Source organism: Excalfactoria chinensis, chromosome 8, assembly GCF_039878825.1.
Source record: "Excalfactoria chinensis isolate bCotChi1 chromosome 8, bCotChi1.hap2, whole genome shotgun sequence".
In the NCBI taxonomy this organism is placed as follows: Eukaryota; Metazoa; Chordata; class Aves; order Galliformes; family Phasianidae; genus Excalfactoria; species Excalfactoria chinensis.
In genome coordinates this window covers 8,049,815-8,072,848 of record NC_092832.1, presented here as the reverse complement: position 1 = coordinate 8,072,848, position 23,034 = coordinate 8,049,815, and the positions used below count along the sequence as shown (strand labels likewise).

Here is a 23,034-nt window from a genome sequence, read left to right as displayed (position 1 = left end):
CATCTTGTGCTGAGCTGAATGGATAAATAAGGTAAGAGGAAATTGGCAGCCACAATGGGAGTTTTTCTAGCAGTGAAAGAGCTGCACATAACAGAATTTATGAAAAGACAATAGAAGAGATTATTCTTCCAACCAACCACAAAAAGCTTTTTATTCAGAAGAACAGTAGATCCTAACTCTGGGAAATGGTTTGAGATCAGGATTCTTCTGGTTCCTACAAAGCTAAAACATTCTGTATTATTCAGACATGTCTGTCAAAATGCAGCCTCTGAGATGATGGGCCTACGTTCAGTGTCAGCCTTGCAACATGCACCTCCACACACAGTATGTTATATGTGTGCCAGCAGCAGCTCAGTGGTAACAGATAGTTTTGATTTAATTGATACTAGAAGGGAGTAAACTGATTTCTGTCATTGACCGGCTGCTGCTTTTTATTTATTTATTTATTTATTATTTAATTATTATTTTAATTATTTATTTATTTTAATTATTTATTTATTATTTATTATTGGGAACTGTAAGCTTGGAGTTCTTCAGTAAAGAACTTAATGTTCTTTCTGAAGTACTGCTTTGTCAGTAAGCTTTCTATTAGAATCTGTTAGGTGTGTGTCTGAGTCTGTGCACGCAAACAAGCCAATGGTGTTACCTATATATGCAGCTGAAAGGAGTGGAGCATTTTTAATGCCTGTTACTTCATTATAAACCTTACTGATCTTTTCAGTTATTGTGGTTCACAAAGTTTTTAGTTGCTTAATGTAGAATAATGTCAAAAATTCTCATTGATTTGGTGCTTTCCTAAGATGGGTTATGTCTTCCTACATTTAAACAAGTAAAGGAAGGATTACCAGGATGGCAGCTTGGAATGGTAATGAAAACTTGTTTGTGTATGATAAGATAAATAATTTAAGGACATTAGCTACCTATAGGTTTTGAGTCCTGGCTGTTTCTGTTACATAGCAAGATTCACACCTGAATCTTTCATCCAGGATCTCAGTAAGCTCAAAATCAGGCAATACAACACTTATTAACAGTGCATTAGTGCTGTTCCTATGAGGGCATGGAGCCGTATAGGGGAGATCAATCACAGTTTAAAAGTGTCCATTTGGACATGTCAATGCATTCATTTAAACTGCCCCTCTGTTAATTGGCTCATTTGTTTTTTTGTGTGTGTATTTCTGTGCCTTTTGCAGAGCACAGGGAGAGGCAGTGATAGCAGGAAGCGCAAGTTGCTTCCACAACTCTGTAGTGCTTCAGCTGACTGGAGGGGCAGGCGCCCAGCACTTTCACATGATTTGTGGAATTCTCCCTAAAGTTGTTCTGTGGAACTTTTCTCTTGTGTATCTCAATGAAAGACCATATGCACCGATGTACCTTTAGCACGTTGTGGTGTATCGTTGTATAACTGAGGGAAGGGAAAATTAAAGCAGAGGGGAGAAGGAATGCCAGAGGTCTCATTCAGATGCTTCTACAAGTGGTTATCAGCTTTTATCACGTGTTTTCAAATAACAAAAAAATAGTAAAATGGGTATTGTTTGCTAAGTATCTGCATTTAATTGTCACTGGAAAGGAGGAGTGGTAAAATATTTTGTGTGATAAAGTAAAAGGTTCTTAAATATAGATGCTTACATAATTTGTGATAATCAAAAGCAATATTAATTACCTTTCTATGTGATTAGTGCTTGGTCTCTAGACTAGACAATCCTCTTAGGTGTTTGGCAATAAAGAGGAGAAAGGTATTTATACATGATGAATCTAACTAAATGAAGTGAGTGACTGAAATTCTGTTCTTCACTGTGCCAACCAAGTAGGGTGGGACTGAAATAATGGAAGTTGTTGAGGGAAGCATAGCCTGACTATTTCTATAAAACACTTAGAAATATCTTGCAATGATGTTCTTTTTCCAACTCTTACTCTGATTTCTTTGCAAATAAATATTAAATTCATACATATCAAAGTCTGTGTTCAAATTCTATGCCTTACACAATTTCAACACAAACTAGGAGCTGCTGTTCTTCAGTTTATGCGGAATACATTGAGAGTGATCCAAATATCAAGGTCTGGGAGAGCGAAGCAATAGCCATTGTAACAAAGGAATTGCTTTTGTCCTCAAGTATTCAGGTTCTTAAAAATCAGAAAGTCCAGAAACTGCTGCTTTTTCCTGTCAGTAAATACCAGCATCTTGGTTCATATTTAGTTTTGTCAGGTGTTTGCATTTAATTTTCATGATCTTCAAATACCTGAGGTCCATTTTTGCTTAACTGGAAGTGACTTGTAATAAGTGTTGGCACAAATGTCTACCTGGCTTCTGAATGGGGTATGTGCTTGTTTGGTTTGTGATCAACTCTCTATTAATGGCTTCCCCACCTAGGGTAAATTTGGCTATTTCTTTTAGCAACATCGAGTGTTTTTCTCTGTATGTATTATCATGAAAATAGACGTTTGTTGTTGTTGTGTTTTGTAAGCTCTCTTGAGAGCACTGACGTGAATTTATTAAAGCTTGGTTTTTTATTAGCTCACATTCTATGTAATAAGTTGAAAAACATTGACATGCATATGTAACTTTAATAACAGCAGTTTAAAATGATCCTGCTTCATTAGGCACGTGTTTGCTACTGGTGTAGTTATGTTCTTTTTCAGTAGGGAAGTCATGCTTAAGTAGCAATGTTACCAATGGTATGGAGGTGGTTTTGTGGATTATTTATGGCACTGCCTGGAGTCAAATGTATTTTGAGAGCCTGAGAGGGAGGTATTGGAGTGCAAGTTAAACTGAGAAACCTCAGATTTTACTGTGTCTGCGAGAGACATTTAATGGACAACAAAGATTTTATTTGCAAACTGGCTTTTATCCAGCATTGAAAATTTGCAATTGAAGAATCTGATTAAGATACATAGTAGTGTTATCTGCAGACAACTCAATTCAAAGCAGACTTTTTACCGCACGAAGACCCTACAGTCTTTGTGGTTTTGTTGTGTCTTACGGTCCTCAGTTGCACAAGTGTTTGCATGCTGGGGAAACTGAAGCATAATGAGGGTAGGAGTTGCCTAAGGCCATACAGCAGAGTGCTGATAAAGTGGGAATAGTCTCTCTTGTGTTTTCATCCATTGTCAAATCTTGCACTGAAAATACAGCCTAAACCAAAGTTCACTGATGTCAGAAGAAATGGTCTCATTGACTCTGACAGGTATTAATTTACTTTCATGGTATTTGGCCCAGGATACACGACACCCTAGAGATTTACAATCTTCATATTAAGAACAAAATTTCTTGTCCCAGCGTTGATTTGTTTTCATTACTCAATCTTGCACTCTTTGTTTCTACTGTGAACTAATTTCTAAAAAGACAATTAAACCCTCTGAAATTTTCATGGGATTATGTGTGTGTGTAGATTCAGTGACTTCTTCAGTTCTATTACTGCTGCTTAAAAGCAGACGTTTAAACAAAAGAGGATCTCCCTCCCATCCCTTCCATCCTCCCAAAAATAAGGAAAAGATTCAGTGCTACTAAATGCTGACGTGTTTGTTTTCCTGCTTTTGATTAATACAAGCCTATCTCAAACAGAAAACCAGCAACAACGGTCGTGTTTATAACACTGCGTGATACATTGATCCAATCTTGAAGGTTACCCTTTCAGTTCAGCAGCTTCATTGACTTCTAGATAGAATCCATTTGTATTTCCAGGCATCTCTGAGACATTATTGCAACCTAAACTTTTAGGATGGTGGTGCAGAAGAATATATGACAACTTCTGCATTGATTTAGCATTCGTTTTAGTTAAAGGGCCATTTGGAATGCTTGTATTTCATTCTTTTATAGGCTCTGCACCTAAGGAGAACAATGCATAAAATCTCTGAGAGGAGGCAAAAGCTTAAGTATATACATATTTTTTTAACAGCTGCGAGTGATGGACTTCCAGAGGGAGTCCTGGAATTAGATGCCTTGAATTTAGCTTCTTTCTCTGACACAGGCTGGCTTTGTACAAACTGTTTAGCTTTCCCTTATTCCTGCTTAAAACTGATAAAACGGAGGTAATGGATCCAAATCAGATCAAGCAAATCACAGAATCACAGAATCACAGAATTATAGGGGTTGGAAGGGACCTCTAGAGATCATCGAGTCCAACCCCCCTGCCAAAGCAGGCTCCCTACACCACGTCGCACAGGTAGGCGTCCAGGCGGGTCTTGAATATCTCCAGAGAAGGAGACTCCACCACCTCCCTGGGCAGCCTGTTCCAGTGCTCCGTCACCCTCACCGTAAAGAAGTTCTTGCGCACATTCGTGCGGAACTTCCTATGCTGGAGTTTCAGCCCGTTGCCCCTAGTCCTGTCCCCACGCACTACTGAAAAGAGACCAGCCTTGCCACTATAGCTCCCACACCTCAGGTATTTATAAACCTGGATCAAGTCCCCTCTCAGCCTTCTTTTCTCAAGGCTAAACAGACCCAGTTCCCTAAGTCTCTCCTCGTAGGGGAGATGGTCCAGGCCCTTCACCATCTTTGTGGCCCTCCGCTGGACTCTTTCCAAGAGATCCCTGTCTTTTTTGTACTGGGGAGCCCAGAACTGGACACAGTATTCCAGATGAGGCCTCACCAGGGCAGAGTAGAGGGGGAGGATCACCTCCCTTGACCTGCTGGCTACGCTCTTTTTAATGCACCCCAGAATGCCATTGGCCTTTTTGGCTACAAGGGCACACTGCTGGCTCATGGCCAACCTGTCGTCCACCAGGACGCCCAGGTCCCTCTCAGCAGAGCTCCTCTCCAAATGGTTGGCTTTAAGCCTGTTAATGCAAAGGCTTAAGGATTTTGTTACATAAAGACCGATATTATGGATCTCAGGGATTTATAAAGCTGAGGAACATTTTTATGAAGACTTCTGGGATCTTGAACTCCCGAATCTTTACAGGCATTATTATCAGCTCTGGAAGTTACTCTCTAATTCTGAAATGTCTTTTATCTATTTAAAAACAATAAAGTATTACGATAAATAAGTTCCACAGATAATTTTATTCCTCTAATTTACTAATGGCTGCTTGAAACGTGCAGCAAATAATTGTTGTTGTGCTCTTTTACTATTATAAGAAATCAGAAAAATAGTATTTTAATATTTAGATTTTAAACACCATAAATTAAAGCATTAACGATACTGTAAAAATGTTAACAAAGCTCTTCATGGAGCAGTGTCAAAAAGGATTAACAAATCGGTCCCTATGTTTGCTATGCTGGAGGGCAGGAAATGTTAAATGTGCTGCAATAACAACAGATATTATTGGAAACTGTTGATTGGTTCACTGTTTGGGCATAAAATGTCCTTTGAAAGGGCTGATACCCTATGAAAAAAAAAGGTTACCTTACCTGCCTCATCAAAAAAGCATTTTCAAGGGCATAAAAACCTCAGAAGTATTTTATGAGGCTGCTAAACTTTTCAAGTTTTCTGTGGATTTTTCCATTTCAGACTTCCTGAAGAAAAATCTTTCAATCTCTGTAGGATTCTTAAACTTATTTTTAGCTTTATTTTTCTGTGCTTGAATTCTCCTCCAAGGAAACAGAATAATGTATAGACCGAATTAGAGTAGTGAGGCTCTAATTTCTCATTGGGAATGCTGCTTTTATTGATTGTTATATTATTACAAATATTGTCTTTTGCCTTGAACTGTCCTGCAGAGCTTGGCAGAACTGTACAGCAAACAGTGTTATCCACGAAAAAAAAGTCCTTTTACAGACGTATTTATTGCTTATTAACAGGTGCTCTAGAATTTAGTTGAGTTTATTTGTCCTCCATTTTCCAAGACTGTTTTTTTAAGTTGAGATTTAACAGAAGCATCTCCTGCTGGTTTGACTTCACATCCACTTCCTGGGAAAAGGAAGCTGTTATGCTTTCCTCATAGGCATAATTTTCACATATTTTTCTGTGATCTTTGTAAACTTTTCCTGCTTGAGGAAACCTGCTTTAGCATTGGGTTGGAATTGAGTGATCTCCTGAGATCCCTTCCAACTCCTAACCTACAGTGATTCCTTGTTGAAATGAAACCTCCCAATTGTGAGTTTCTGGGTCAAGACAGAACTTGATAAGTTTGTGGGTTTTTTGTATGTTCTGATTTTCTTTCTAGTGACGAAGATACAATTTTCAATCGTAATTGCCAGGAGAAGAGTTTCCATCTCACTTTTTTTTATTCTCAGAATACAGGTGCCTTTCTACCGATTGCATTCTGGTCTGCACAGTCTTTTATGAAAGTGTACAGTGTGGGACAATTATGCTACTAGATGTTGGAAGTCATATTTAATTTTAGAGGAAGGGAGGATTTTATAGACCGCTGATGGAAAAGTTACAATTTCATCATCTTTCCCCCGTTTTTTAAAAAATTTTTAAATTAGTGATTTTTTATCTTTAAAAGAAGATGGAAAGCAATTTTGAAATACTAAAACTGTGATATATGTTTGAAATATTATTTTTTTCTACACGGAACAATAAGGGGCTATAATTTTTCAAGGGGAAGTTGGACTAATACAGTTATGGAAGATGAGATCTGTAATTATTATCTAAATACTGATCAACTGGAGAATGAAATTCCAAGTTATGTGAAGTTTTCTTTTTCCTTGGAGTGTTTGTGTGAGAAGCCATCAGTGCAACCAAACCTAAGTACAAAAATTAGAAAACACATTAAGATATATTTGTGTATATGTATATATATATGTGTGTGTGTGTATATATATATATCTCAAACTGTGTCTTTATATAATATTTACAGAGCTTTCCAATCTGAAATACTTTATCCTTCATACAATATTTCCAGTATTCACAAATTCATAGCCCATAGTAATGAGTCATGCATGCAATTATGAACAGATGTGTTGTTTGAATTGGAGCATAAAATACCAAGGGATAAAGTTGGTTGTGTGATTAATATAGTTAAAACATTATTTTGCTGCCGTGAGCTTTTCAATTTCCTTTTGTTAATGTTTTGAAATTCAGTGAGGAATAAGAAATAATAGCAATAAATTAGAAATATGGAAAGAATTTTTATCATTCCTCAGAGGCGTTGCTATAGTGGAAATCCCTTATCCATACCAGGGATCCTCTTTATCTTTTACTTGCTTACCAGCTCTCTCAGCAAACAAACACATTTTTATTGGAGATAAGTTCAGAAAGAAGTCACTGTCCATATCTACATATATGAACATGAGTGTCCTATTCCCTCTGCACAGCATCTCAGAGATAAGTCATGTTTGTGATTCAGAGGTGGGAAAATTAGGACATAGGCTTTGTGAAGCTGTAATATGGAGTGAGTGCTTTACAGAGGAGCAACACAGTGCAAGAGAACACTCATATTGAAGTCTGTTTAGCAAAGTACTTCAGATACGTGTTCAAATTTTCTCTTTTTTCACTAAGACATCATGCTTTGTAAACTAAATAAGCCAAGGCTCACGCTGACTAACAGATGCAAAGTTCATTCTCCGACACTAGAAGATGAAAGCAGGATTATTTCCATTAAGCACGGTCAGTTTTGTCATTTTAGTGAGAAGGATAAGGCAGGAGGCGGAACAGGATCGATCCTGTTTATTCACCACTGTGAGTCTATTATGCATTAATGACTTAAAAGCAACGGTCCCTGCAAAGATAGGGGCCCTCTGAGAATTATTAGCAATAAAAGCTGGTGTTTTACCACTCTCATGGTAACAATGTAATTATTCTTGGGCAGAAATTTCTAAGTTCCTTGTAATTCTGCTACTTTTGTGTTCTCTTAATTTGCTGTTCGGTTACAGGAAGAGGCTACTAAGGCAAGTATTGCTGTGTGTAAAATAAATGTGGTGAGTGTCCTAGTGGTTGTTCACGTTCTGAAGAGAGAGAGAGCTGCTCCCTGTTACCCAATAAACTTGTGAGAGTTATAGTAAAAACAAACAAACACTGAAAATAAGTTGGACATCAACTCATTAAACTGCAACTAATAGATACTATGCAGTGGTCTTTTTAAATATGAGTCATGCCCCATTTAACATCTAACTGAAATTAAAGAGCATTTTATTAAGAAAGATAATTACCAGTTCTTTATTCCCCCCTTACCCCCTCCCCGCCCCCAAACTAAGTGCTTATTACAATAGATTTAAAATCTACCTTGACATTTAGAATGTAAAAACAGCTTTTGTGCTTCTGGTGGAAGAAATAAACAAAGCACTAGAAAGGATATTATCTTTTTTTTTTTTTTTTTCTTCTTATTCTTCTGTTTTCATGATTGTGATGGAAGGTTGGCTTCAGAAAAGAGAAAGTAATAGATGTCTATCCATTAACTTCCTCAGCATCATGGTAGATATTCCTAAAAATCTTAAGTTAAACAAAGGATAGTAAGAGGAGATTCAGTAGCATTATCTAAATGGGAGCGTTCTGTCTTCAGAAGTTCCATGTTGATTTACAGTAACCAATGACGAGCTAATTGCTTTTGTTTCACTTGCACAGTTAAATTAGGCTGAAAAAAAAAGTCTGGAAAGGAGTAATGTGGCGTTTTTAAAGAAACCTCAGACATTCAACTTGAAATTAGAGACATGCTCTGGGAATGTAAACTCTTATTTCCAGAAAATGTTTCTTCAAGCTTTCACCGTGCTATTTCTACTAAATAAGGAAACAATCTTTAAACAGAAAATAGAGAATCCTTAATACTATCAACTTTCATCATTCAGTGTTCATTGATTCTGATTTAGATGCAAACTTTTTCATCATATGAAACCATGTCTCCCACAGATTACACACAGTTTATGAAATCCTCACAGGTTTTTTCCATGTGCTCTTGCGTTTATAAGGGTCTGTAGACACAGGAAAGACAAATCTGCTGCTGAGCCAAGTCCAGGGAAATCAATGGAATAGAGAACTTGGCCTGGGGGAATGCTAAGTTTGTTAGCCACAGGCAACAGAAGTCTTAAAAAGCTCGATAGTAGTTAGGACTGAGAACTGATCTGTCCACGCTTATGGGAACAAGCTTGACTAGCAAAAGTAATTTCCCCTTCCAACATTTAGGAATGTGTAATTGCAACTTTACAACATTTTAAGGTTATTTGTTTTGCCTGTGATTACTATGGCAAAAGATGGAGGAGAAAGTCAGGACTGGTAGCTGCAACTTATGCCTTCAAGTTGGTTACTCTGAGCCATTCAAGGGACGAAAGATGTTCTCTGGAGGAAAGGCAGAAACAGATTTTTTGTTTCCCCCGGCATCTAAGAACTCAGATAGCAGAAGAGATTGGTAAGAGAGCAGAGGGAAATGTAATCAAATCTCCCTATGAATGTTTACAGAAGTCCAAACGAGAGGACTCTAGGTTTGGAAAGGTAAGTACTTTGATGGTGTTCATGATATAACCTTGGAAAAAAAAAAGAATTTAATACCTATTTTTCTGTTTATCACTGACTTCCTACAGTGCATATAGAAATGTTTTTTTCCACTTTAAACAGGGTTGTCTTGTTGTAAACAAGTTGTGGCATGAAAATGAAGTAAGGTGGAAAATGTGGTGAATTAGGTTCGTGAATTGACTTTGTAATTTTCTGCAGCTTTAATAAAACTTCTGAAACCAGTCAAGACTGAAGAATTTGTGTTAAACTCCTTTGTGAGCTGGATAAATTCCTTAATTAAAGGCGAGACTTTCTAAGTCAGGCTGTGAAGGAGATGCAAGACTATAAATATGATTTTTTTTTCCATCAACCGCTTTCCTCTTTCATTTAGCTAGAAATAGAAACATGAGGGGATGTGTAAATGTTTGTAGAAATTTATACGGTGATTTCTTGAACTGTACCCCAAATTTACACTGACATATTAAACATCCAAAGTCATTTGCAGTTTGGATTTGTTGAACATAGCAACCCAGACTGGTGAATGCTTTCTGTGAAATTGTTCAGCATTAGATATAAACTCAATTGCGAAGGTGTTTCTGCGTTGTAAGCCTTTCTCTGTCTCTGACCCCATATCATTTCTGCGTGTAAGATAGTGTGAGATGTAGAAAGAAGGTGGGAATGGAGTTTCAGAGTTGGTGTAAACAAAATGTAATCCATTTTAAAAAGTTGAAAATTAGCAAATAATAAGGACACAGAATATGCTGTGTTGTATGCACATAAGCACTATTTGAGCTGGTGAAAATGTTCTGAAAATGCTTTGTCCTGATGTAAGTTTCCAACAAAATGAACAAAGCACTAAGATTAATAAAACTAGGAAAATATCTACAGAATTTTGCAATTGACTGAAAATATTTTATTTAAGCTGTTTTGGTCAAAAGTTATTATGTTTCTCCTTGTGGTTCTTTCCCAAGTGCCCTGTGGCTAAAAGAGAATGTAAGAGAGAATGGAATCTTGCCTCCAGCTTTCATTTGAGTGTCTGAGAGCGCAATGTATTTGCCAGAAACTTGACATAGAGCCTGATTTAACAGCCAGGTTGGTGATTTGGGTTGGTGATATCCTGTGGCAGTCAGATGGATCCCAGTGCTATGTCTGTGCGTCCCTGGCTCCGTCAGCAGTTCCCCAGCTCTGCATCCTGTCCCTCTGGACCTTCTGGCCATTGCTGGAACGTGCTTTTGGCCCTGGGCCTGCTCTACTTGCCATATTCAAAGCAGTGGGACTCTGTGCCTGTGGCTGCCTTACTGGTGGCGATGCTGCCTTACTGCCACCACCGGCTTTGACTCTCCTCACAGACAGCACCTGACAAAAGCTGCTAAGGGAATGAAAATCTGTGAGATCAGTATTGACTGGGGAGAAAATTACCTAGGGAGTGTGTTAGACTTCTTTGCTATATTAAAAATACAGAGGAAAATGTGCCTTCAAATAAATGTTACCTACGTGTCTATTTTCAGCAGCTTAACAGGGCTGTGCTAAGCCAGAGTAAGCAGAAGCCTGAGACACATCCACCCACTTCTGGTTTCTCCTGAAAGATTCAGAGTAAAAGAGGAGGAAAGGGGTGAAGTGACTTCATCTCATTTATAACAGCCCTGGCATCTGTCTTGAAAAATGGGTAGTCTAGAAGCTTGAAGTAGTGGTGTTGGATTTCAGACCTAAACTTTAATTCTGCTACTGTCTTCTTCTGTAGCTTAGGGTTTGTTTTAAATATTTAGTCCTCACCTTCATGGCTTTGACCATGTATCTATTTTGATAAACCCATATGAGTATGTCTGTTTTTCTAAGGCTACCTTAACCTGCAGTTTGGAAATACTCTGATCTACCTATGAGGAGTAGAAAAGACTCCCTGGGGGCCAGTGTTGGTGTTTTCTAGGAAAGAACTGCTACTTACTCACTTTACAGAAGGTTTTTTCATTAGTTTTTATAATTTGAAGGAAAAATACCAATTTGAGGAAGATCATTAAAAAAATGCCTGCCTTGAAATATTAAATGATTATTGGTGTATTTAGTAGTTCTTCCTGACCAGCATCTAAAGTAAGTGTGATTTTAGGGAGAAAATGAATCTACTGTTGTTTAATGTATTCAGCAGCAAAATTAATACAACAGCAGTTGTCGGATAATTTGAACATGGAATTTATAGGAGTAATTTTAATTTACATCAAGCACTGCAGGCAATTTTTACACATCAATTTGCATTTCAGTGTTGATGCTCAGCTGAGGGAAAATGGTGGCTTTTAAATAGTTGCTGGTATTTCATGAAATTTAATGTAACATTGCAGGGATTGTGGAAGGAAGATACTCCTTCTGATGCATTTTAAACTCTAAAGTTTTCAAGAAAAAGGACAATTTAAAAAGCCCTTCATTCAATTCAGCTGGAAATGTAATTAATTCTGTTTGTATCTCACAGACAGTCTGTGAATACTTGTGATGTTTATTTTGCATTTGTAAACTGCTGCTCACTTTGCTAATTGCAAATTGGACTGAAAAGCTTTATCTAAAATATGACAAAAATGGTCTGTGGTGTTTGACTTCACAATTAAAATGGCAACATTTTAGTCGTGAGTAATTTAATGTTTGAAAATTCTGGATAGACTAAAACAAAGAGATTTTTTTAAAGCTAGTTTTTAGAAAAAGTTTGGTTAAATTATTTCTGAATGTTATAACGTGACACGATTACACAGCTAGTCAGATATACAGCTGGCGTAAAGTGCTCTACATGTAGTAAAGTTGGTATTGGTGATGAAAATCCATGTATGTTAACATTACTGCAGTCCTCAAAAAATTAGTGTCTCCTCATTGCAAGTTCATATGTTGCATATATAAGAAATATTAGCATTCTAAAAACGGGAAGGATTTTTTTCAGACTTTCAAGGTCATATTCATCATCTTGTAACAATTATTTTTTGTAGGAAGAATTCCAGGTTACGTATTGTCAGTTAGCTCTCAGAATACACACAATTTGTCTTTTCATTTAAAATAGGTTTCTGGACTACCTGTCAGCAGTTATTGATGCTTATCTGACAAATGAGTCCTATCCATGTGCCACTGAATTACTTGCTGGTTAACATTTGTTTCACTCTTTGAGGTCTGAGCCACCATAAAACATTATGAGAATTGCATTGACAGAGTTAGATCCATCCTTAGCCACACCATGAAATTTTCACCTCTGAATCCATGGAGACTTCTGGCAGGCTCTCCTTCACCAATGTGAAGGCAAAAGAGGCTGGTGGTGACAGCCCTTAGATTTTGCCGCAGTGACGCCAGGGGCAGGAAATTATGAAGAAAACCTCATCAGCACTTCTTAGTAAATTTTGTCCCAAGAGCAAAAGGCACCCTATATTCAGTACGTTGTTCTCTTTGAGTAGCTTGTAGCTAAACAAGGTATATTTTGTATGATTAACGTTTTTTTCCCAGCATGCCAACAACCAAGCATGAATTTAGGTGGAGCGCTTGTCAAGTTTCATTTTAGTGATCATAACTGTGTTTTGTTTTATCTGAATTATACGCATCTCAGCAGCCCTAATTAAAATGGACTGCTGAGAGAGTTTCTTACTCATTTTATCCACTCTCTACTAGACACAAGAATCTTCAACACCCATTTATTTATACACTTTATTTCTACCCATAGTGAAATGGAACCATAGTGAAAAGAAATGCCTGAGGATACTCATCAAATTCAAAACAGAATAAGCAACAAAATTATTCACTAGTACCCCATGAAACAACTTCTATGGCCTCTGAAAGTTGTATGTGCTCAATTTTCCTGTGCAGAGCAATGACAGATTACGTTTACATTTGCCATTTGTCCACTACACTGTTTCACTGCTTTAAAAGCTGTATCAGAATCAGAATGAGTTCTGTTTGTATCTTCAGTTCAGCTGAAGAAGTGCTGATACAAGCACGATTTTTTTTATTTTTAAACTTTATTCGTGAATACTTTTCATTTTTTTAATATGTTTTTTGGAAGCCTTATTTATTGTTTTGTGTTACAAGGCTCTCCAGGTAAGGAGAATATGAACTCTTTGGTTACTGTCCATACTTCTATTTACTAAGATCTACTACTGTATATCGTTCTAAATTACTAAATGCCTCTTCTCCACAAGCATATAGAATATATATGCATGAGGTAGTTTTCTTAATTATGTTTATTTTTTGGAAATGCATATGATGTAGTCTATACCTCTGATACTGGTAATGCATGCCAGTCCTTAAGGAGTTTGTAAGTCAAGCATTCAGTTTGAACGGAACTGACAGAGCTATAAAATCTAGTGATTTTAAATCTGGTATTTCTTTTGAACTGAAATATTAAAAAGATTTTTCCTTGTAACAACCAAAATTTTTTCAGATTATCTTTTTTTCCCAGAAAAAGTGCTAAGCACAGGATTTTCAGGAAAAAATTCTTGTCTCTTTCAGAAAACATTCGGACGCTACATGTTCAGAAGAAATAAGCTGTTGGATTATCTACACGAAAGAGAAGGATTCCTGATCTTGTACAGTCTGAAATGACTCCCTCACTGGAAAGGTAAATAAAAAGAACTCAGCATATAATCTACAAATATTATTGTTTGTGGACTCTTAAGATTTTCATATTCCCCAAGTTAGCAGTACTACATGAAGATGTGAGAAAGTTTTCCACTTCTGCCCCAATTCTCTGTTTTCTCCTGGTCCTACAAGACTTTTCCTGGACCTTGCCCCTACTTCTTTTAAAATATCATATTTGACCTGACATGTTTCAGTTCTAAACACCATAGCAGCCTTTCTATCCTCAATTCACACCCATTCAGCTGATGCTCTTACCCTTTACACTGGCCTCTCTGCTCTCAAACACTAGGATGCTGATAGCCTAGTACCCTCATTTTAGGTCCCTGTTGCATCCAATGCTTTTTCTTCATATAAACTTGATAAGGAGATCAATAATTCTCCTTTATTCGATGTGAATTTTTTCTGCTGAACGAGTGTATGTGTTGCCTCCAGCACTGAAATTAATACGTCTGGAGTTTGTGGGCCATGTTATTTCCAGCTTTCTCTGAGGAAGGCCGTTAGGGAAAACATAAGCTAGGGGCTTGTTAATTTTTCTGCAGGGTTGTATTTGGCATGTAAGCCAGATATTGCCCACTCACTAGTTCAGGGGAATATGGCCTTGCTTAAAAGATAGTAAAAACAATCATGTTCGGCAGTATTTCCTGAAAGAGTTTTCTGTTATTTACTTTCTTTTCCCTTATTTGCTTGTATGGTTCTTACTTGCTCTTTGCTGTCAAGAGTTCCCATCAACACAATGTATATAGCATCATTAATACCTTTTGTTTCAGGAATATCGCAACTCAGTCATTAAAATAGCTTCTGAATAAAAACTGGTCTTTTTGATTCTAAGTAGGTTACTATTTTCACAGACAAATGTAGGTTCTGTTAGAGGAAGGTTCAAACTTTTCAAAATATTACTTTCATGATCCTGTATAAGAGATTTTATTACCAGAAACACAAATATGTACTGTTTATCAGCTACAAACTAGATGAGATATTAGGAAGAAAATGCCTACTGTGAGGGTGGTCAGACACTGAAACAGGTTGCCCATTGAGGTTGTGGATGCCCAGGAAGGCCTGGAGGCATTTAAGACCAGGCTGGATGGGGCTGTGAGCAATCTGATCTAGAGGGAGGTGTACCTGCATTCAGCAATGAATTGGAACTAGATGATCTTAAGGGTCCCTTCCAACCCAAACTTATCTGTGATTCTATGATTAAATATTCCCAGTAACAGGAAACTGTACATGGTGATTGGCTGCTGGGAATGCATGATAGAGAAGAAAGAGATATGGCATTTTACATCTTGGTCCTGCACTTGTTTGTTTTGTTTAATAAGATAACCAGAATTTCAGTTCAAAGAAAAACAGATGTACAATTAATAACAGCTCGACTCAGCTTTGTAAGACTAATTATCATCCTGACCCACAAAATTTTAACGATAGTGAGGTTGCATACTCTTTATTTGTACTGTTTATTTTATTTCTGATGGGAGCAGCGTGTAAAATGAAAACGTCAACTATCCTGTTCCAAATGAATACCATAGTAAAAAAAAAAAAGAAAATGTTATTGTTCAATATGTATGTGCGTTCGACAAAACGTATGTTTTGATGTGTGGGTGTGAGACAATATTGTCGTATAGGCATGCATGCATTTGTGCCTTTATTTATTTGTGTATCCATATGGATTAGCTTTCTAGAAAATTTAAAACGATAAATAGTATTTTAGAGCAGACACCTGAGGTAAATCTTCAGGGATTTTATTTTTCCTTTAGCACTGCATTGCTCTGCATATTTAGGATTAAATTTACCATGAAATTAACACAGTTGGAGACATTATATTTTGTATTTAAGATGATGATTTGAAAAGCTTCATTAAAAAAAAGGACACCCAGCAACCTCATCTGGCTGTGATGGTAACATTTAGCAGTAACTAAGCCAGATTGCTCCCAGTAATTCAGGTGAAATCCCTGCTTCAGATATTTCTTCAAAATTGGGTTATATGCAGGAGCTGCAAAATCAGCAGCTATGCTTCACATCTCCTGATGGTATAAATTAATTAAACTTAAGCTAGTTTTCACCAGAAAAGTATGTCTAGCACGTAAGTATGATATTTGTAATGATTAAAACTCTGCATACTCTTGTTTTTGAGGTCTTTGCAGCATTTTCCTTCTGCAAATCTTTTATTTATCTCATATCTCTCTGCCACCAAATTCATTAAGATATTTATATACAGCAATTGGACCTAAACAAATAAAGGGTAAGTACATTCCTCCTACGCATACCAGCAAGCAGTCTTTATTCACAACTGAATTGGCAATACAATTTATCTCTGATCCCTCCTAGGGGTCAGCTCCAGTTATGGCAGCAACACAGGCAGCAGTTAGGGCAGCAGCTTTGGGTCCCTAAGGCAGTTTCTAGTTTATTCCGAAGGGTTTTTTTTACACATGGAGTGTGTACACTGACTAGTTAAATCTTTCCTGTAATTTTAAATGAGAGGAGAAAAAAAACACAATATTTAAATCATTTCAACTGCCAGAACACCCTCAAAGTGTCTGGCAGTTCTTCCTGAACCTGTGAAGAAGTTGGAATTCAGCAGCATACATGAATACTAACCAACTGGTCTTCTCTTTGGCTGTGTGGTTTCTACCAAGTTTTGCAGTTCAGCTTTTCCAAGCAACTCTTCCATAAATATCTGTTTCAAAATTTGACAGAGCCAATTACCATAAAGAAGACATTTTGCAAATCGTTTCATCAGCATTTCCCATTTCTTGTGTGATTGACAAGATGTGCTGGAATTTTAAAGCTCTCTATTAAATGATTCTTTCATTGCTTAGGAAGGGGTACGATTTTGTCCATCTGCTTCTAAACTGAGCATATTCTTTGATTATATATATTTTAATTAATATATTTTAATTATTAATATATATACAATATACATATATAATGTGTGTATATATATTTAAAATATATTTTAATTAATTAATGTGTATATATATATATATATATATATACACATATATATATAGTATTAGATTGCTTGAGCAATGTGTAGCTGAAGAGACAGTCCAAGAAAGGAGTGGTAACTGTGTCCCATTTGAGCTTCAACAGAGAGGTCATTTTGCTGCTCTTCATAAAGTCCGAATAATCTACATGTTCAAATTACTGTTGTCTAAGATGTTGGGAAAGCAGACACAAAAATTTTTCTGCAATCCTGTTCTCTCTTAATCTTTTACTTGTTTAAGTAGTAGCATGTTCTCTGAAACATTAAGCGCTGAAACCCTGTACTGCAGTTGAACATGAAGTAAAGTTTGTAGGAAATTGAAGTGCATGCATATGCTATTGAACTCCTATTTACTTCCTTGCATGACTACATTAGTGTAGTTTGTCATCTTCTTTAGTTTTTGTCACAAAATGCATATATAGCAACACAGAGATGTCGTTTCCCACTAAAATATACTACATGCATACTTGCTATTCACATCAATGACAGATTTTGCTGTGATATCTCTTGGTCAGTAGCAGGATTTCTGTTTGCTATTCTTCTAAAAAAAAGAATTATATTTTGTATTCTATGCCTTTATATAAAAATCGTAACTTCTGTATGATTAGAACATTCAGCACAGGCACACAAGTAGCTCATTTTAAAATTCTAAGTATTCTGTACCTGAAATGTAAATTTATTGCCTAACAATCACTTGCAAGCATTGCCTTTCTGCCTTCTAGTGCCCTGCGCAGGACTTAGAAGTACCCAGAGCAGTTGTGTTTGAATGGGAAATGAGACACTTAAGGTTTCATACTATATCCTTAGCTTAGGATAGGCTTACTTTCTTTGAACTGTTCCATTAGGAGCCTTGAAGGTACATAATACGTGAAATGTTCTTCTGTCTTGCATTTCCATGCTATTTGCAGATGCCTTGTCTTATTTTGTTTCTTTCCAGAAGAAACTTCATTTATATTTCTCAAAATCCTTCAATAGCCATTTCTGTTTACTGTCAGGAGATTGTGGATTTTAAGTATGTTTTCATAAGATAAAAATTCAATGGCAATAGATAGCTGCAGTTAGATTTAAATGAATGACTCCTACTGCATTGTGAAGTGAGGACAGAAAAATATCTGTTAAAAGTTAATGACATGCCATAGAATATAAGAAACTAAGGCAGCTCATTACAATGGGCATGTGACCTGGAATGAACATAAGGTCAAGAATAGAATTGTCACTAAGGACCTCAATTTCAGGAAACAAATCATAGATGAACAAGATGTTGTCACAGAAGGTTATTTTTTGCCCTTTCATCAAACTTTTTATTATACTTTTGATTGATGACCTCAAATACACAAAGTAATACTGTATCAGGCAAAATTACTGGACATGTATTTAAATAGCATGTTAAATATCTGAGCTGTGGGAGTTAGTGCAGTTTAAACCATTGGATCACATCTGTAAAAAGCAATAGTTCATTTTCTTCAGCTGGAGCTTTCTGCTTTCACAAAGGGAGTGTAAGAGATTAAAGGAGGTATCTGCTTTTATTTTTTCTTTTCTCCCTGCAAATCTAATGTTGCACTGACTGATCCAACACTTGAACGTTTGAAAGCTCAGTGAAATAGGGCCTCCACTTACAGCAACCTCCTGTAAGTCAAGTCCTCTTTCTTTTGTTTAAATTCCCATGAGTGGGTTTATTTGCTATTCTGAATAACAAACTAGTTTTCAGAAGTCTACAATTACCATTGTTACTGCTATGCCACTTTCTATCCTAACATTACAAGTTTTACTTGTTCTGGTTTCTCTTAAGACTGTCTCATTTTCTTTCTTCATGCAAGAGGTTCAAATAGTGATCTGTGACTATTTACATCCATATCTCCATCATACCACGTGATGTAAAGAAATTACTCAACTGTTAGAGTAGTCAGCCTCTCTGCTGATGCGTGACATTCTGTGCTATTGATTATGAGTAGCTGCAGGGACTGACCAAACCATCAATGACTGAGTTTTGAAACCGTTGTTCACACTAATAAGCAGGTAGTCATAAAAGTGGGGTCATGAGAGAGAAAGCATCTGTTCAGACGTCTCAGTAAGAGCTAAATGATATGTCCTCATAGCCATAATGCAGTGTTATTGAGGCAGTTTAGTACCATGCTCTTTGGTGGCAATCTTTGAAACAATATATGCATTTATATAATAAATCTGTGGTTGTTATTCTAATTCTATGCTGAGATTTAAAACTTAAATATAAAATTCAGCAGAACAGAAAGATTCACTCTGGCAGCTTTGTTTAAAAATTCTCAGTTTAATGCATACTTATATATAACTCTGCTTATGAGAAAGAGGCAGACCAAAGAAGCTGGGGAAGTAAATGTAGCAAAAGGGAAAAGAAGGAATGAAGGGAAGCAGCAGCAAAAGGATGGTGTGCCAGGTTATTTTCACCTAAGGCAATTTTTGGAGGTTTGCCTACAGGAGAATCTAATAAAGTAAATGCACTGTAACCTTGGCCATTGTGTGTACAAGTGTATGTGTGCACACACGAGGAAGAGAGAAGGTAGAAGTGAGTTCACGTGTGCTTAGTTTCAAGCTTCTTATCTTGAAGGGTCTTTCTCTCCCATTATGTATTCCGTGTGAAAGAACTCAGCAGCATAGTATTTGCTGAACACCTCATAATTTAGAAGACAAACTTGGAAAACCTCCAGTATATCTGCCACTCTAATTTATACCTTTGAGGATTAAGATGTCCAGAAAAGCCATGAAAATGACTAAATGTATTCCCATTTGATCAATTACAGAGTCTCATAAGAAAATGTAAGGGTAATATCTACACACACATATTTAATAGATGTCATATACAACCTGGGAAATATACATCATCAGTGCATATATTAATTTAATAAGTCAGTTAACATTTTCACTGCAAGTAACCCTCAGGATTATTCTCTATAAGGCTGTGTCAGACAAAGCAATAAACACAAGCTAGTTCACTTGTTTATTAGACACTGAGTTTTTGCTATAGCTGAGGTATCTGTAGATCGTATCACTTATCCGTTCTTTGACTAAAGGTTAGAAGAGGGGAAAAAATCTGGTGGAGAGAGAGCTGCCTACTTTTGTGGACCAGAATCTGCATCAGTCTATTTGTTTTTGTGCATTTTTCACTTCTTATCTTCCTCTTCCCACCCTTCTCTCTTTTTCCCTTCCCTTTTTTTCATCTCATGAATATCTCTTTAGCTTCAGCTCTACTGTTTGAAGGAAGGAAAGATATTTCGATCGCTATATTTTTTTGGTTGCTATATTTTTTCAACTGCAATAGAGATGTAAATTCTTCCTTTTATTTCTCTTCTTCCACTTCCAATCTTTGGGATGTTTTCACAATCATGCATCAGAAGAGGTGTGAGAAGTATTAAATCCTTTGGTAGATATTGCCTTCTTCCATATGCCAATGAGAGCTACGTAATTATTCTGAAGCGAGGTATTCTATCAAGAAAAAAGTAAGCTGTGGAAGAAAAAGCAGAAGTATTCTTTAAAATGTTATTCTTTTCAAGTTGCTATAATTGCATTGGAGTTAAACTATATTTAGTTTCAATTTAGCAGACTGGAAAATGCCAGGAAAAGTAGTAGATTTTATTAGCCAGAAGTAACATTTTGATTATATTTTGAGTCAATTTTAAATATAGGTTTGCTAATACCATAATGTTTACACTTCATGTTTCCTTATACTTTTGAGATACCAACTTTTGGTTACAGTAAGCTTGGTACTCATGATAACTTTGTGCTGTTAAGGGCTTATTGTCTTTGGAATGCCAAGGGAGACACAGCAGTATAACTCCGTTAAGAATCACTCTGTGCTAGGAAATGTTATTTGAGAAGTGGAAAAGAGATTATTATTCCAACTGCCTGCATAGTGGAAAAGATTATAGAAGAAAGCTACTGAACAGTAGTCAGAGAAGTTTCTGATATTGAATGTGTCCCCATACCCGTGCCAAGACTCCAGAGATGGAATGCAATTATTTGAAATGAGGCAGACACAGAACTAACAAATGCAGGGTATTCATACTTTTATATAAGTTTTTCTGTGTCTATTATCTTAGTATTGTTGTTCTTTATTTCTGGCATGAATAGTTCTCAGTGGTAAAACTAAGGTGACATCAAATTTGAGTGGCATGTAGTAAATTCTAAAGTCAGACAAAATCTCAGAATTGCCAGCTGAAATCAACCTTCAGAGCTCAACTTGTCCAGCTTGCTTCTCAGAGCAGGTCTAGGGAAATGTGCAGACTGCTCTGCACCTTGTGCAGTCAAATTTTGGTTATCTTCAAGGGCAGAGATTGAACAAACTCTGTGAGTGACCTGCTTCTGTAAGGAAAAAAGTTCTGTTTTAATTGAATTAATTTTTTCATGTGCATCAACTTATGTTCAGTGTTTCTTGTCTGTCCACTGTGCATCTCTGAGAATGCTCTGGCTCTGTCTTCTTTGCACTCTGCCAGTGAGTAGTTGTTGAAGGTATTAGAGAACCCTTGAAGGCTTCTCTCTTTAAGGCTGAACAAACACAGTTCTCTCAGCCTCTCCTTGTACTTTCCATATTTCAGATCCTGACCATTTTGTTATTTGCTGTACCCTAGAGCTAAAATTAGATCAATGCAAGAATCGTGTTGTTTGTGTTTAATTCCCTACAATCCACAGCTATCAGCTCTAACAGCTTGTCTTTTTCAAACTCCTGGTTTCTGAAACGTGTGAATGTAACAAATTTTTAGCGGAGAATAATACTATGAATTACTCTTTAAAGCTCTACCCAAACATACAGACACATACATGCAGGGAATATATATTCCATGAATCTAAATATGTGTGAAGGAAGCACTCTTCCTGGTAAAAAGTATTTTACATGTCCTGCCAGACTTTCCCTGCAGACATACACGAAGGAAATCCTGACTCTATGACTGTAGGATAATCAGTCCCAACATTTAACGAACATCAGAAGTGAGATTTTAACTTAATTTACTACTTCTAAGGCAGAACCTTGAGAACCTTGCCAACATTTGGTTTTCTTTTTCTTTTTTTTTTTCTTTCTTTTTTTTTCTTTTTTCTTTTTTTTTTTTTTTAAAGCAGGAAAAAAAAGGCAAGAGACCAGATGCTTTTTGAACTCTGACTCACTCAGCAGCAATCTCTGATATGAAAGAGGTGTTTTGCCATGGTCTGTTGGACAGAATGAAGAACAATGCCCTGCCCAATGTCATTGTTCATTGATGTATTCAGTGATTGCTACTTTTTTGATTGAGAATATGTTCAATCATGTAGTAGGCAGAATTTCATCTCTCTGAATGATCTGTTGAAGTGGAGGTTTTCTTTTTAGATAGATTCAAGAGCAAGTCTCGGGAGCTTTCAAGGAATGATTAACGTGGTTACAAAGAAATTGGTGTACTGGAGAGTGATCTTTCTGCCCTTTTATGAAGTGTTGGAAGAGTGGTCTATGAAGCGGACAAATGTATATAAAGGAAGCTGATGTTATGATATTACTACTCCAGGTTTATAAATTGATTAGAAAAACCCTCAAAAACTTAAAATTTCCATCAACTGAAGCCTTGCGGGTTACTAGTAGTGCATGTTTGAAAGCATACGTGTCATCTAAACATTCATGCACCTTTTATTTTTCACATGCTAATTTCACAAATTGTCATTGTTGAAAAAACATAAAAACATCTTTTCCTCCTGCAAACTGCTGACAAGTCAAACTTATTTTACCTTCAGTTCCAGGACTACAATCTTTGCCTTTCCAAATCTGAATGCCAAGTTCTTTCTGGAGCCAGTCAGTAAGAAAAATAAGACTTTGTTTTTAATTATGTTTTCAAACTAAAAAGATAATTTATATTAAGAAATTTGACATTCACATCTTCTACTCCTGAATTAGATATAGGTCTGAGAAGTCATCATTCAAATGCCCTATCTGGACAACTCATATGTACGCTGCTATTCATAAGTGCCTTTTGTTATTGCTGGTAGAAGAATTAGCTTTTGCAAATGATTATTCCCCATGACAAAAGGTGTGAGTACAGTATGGATATTAAAATACCAACAGCGGCTACATTTTTGTTTTTATCTTCTCAGTCCACAATTAATTGGACACTTGGAGAAGAAATTTTGGATGAGAAGGATGTTCAAAGATAATCATTAATTGAAACA

The 23,034-nt window shown here is 36.5% G+C and overlaps 1 long non-coding RNA gene across 2 annotated transcripts in view; it reads left to right on the top strand.

Moving 5' to 3' along the window:
• The window catches only part of LOC140255809 (uncharacterized), a 44,400-nt gene extending 21,639 nt beyond the window's left edge, over positions 1-22,761 (top strand). The window contains exons 3-4 of one of the 2 annotated variants that reach the window (XR_011904554.1): positions 13,770-13,878; positions 21,964-22,761. This is a non-coding gene — a long non-coding RNA (uncharacterized lncRNA). Of the gene's footprint in view, positions 1-13,769; positions 13,879-21,960 lie in introns of both variants that reach the window. The other variant, XR_011904553.1, reaches the window with a different exon arrangement.
• The last annotated feature ends 273 nt before the right edge of the window (positions 22,762-23,034 follow it).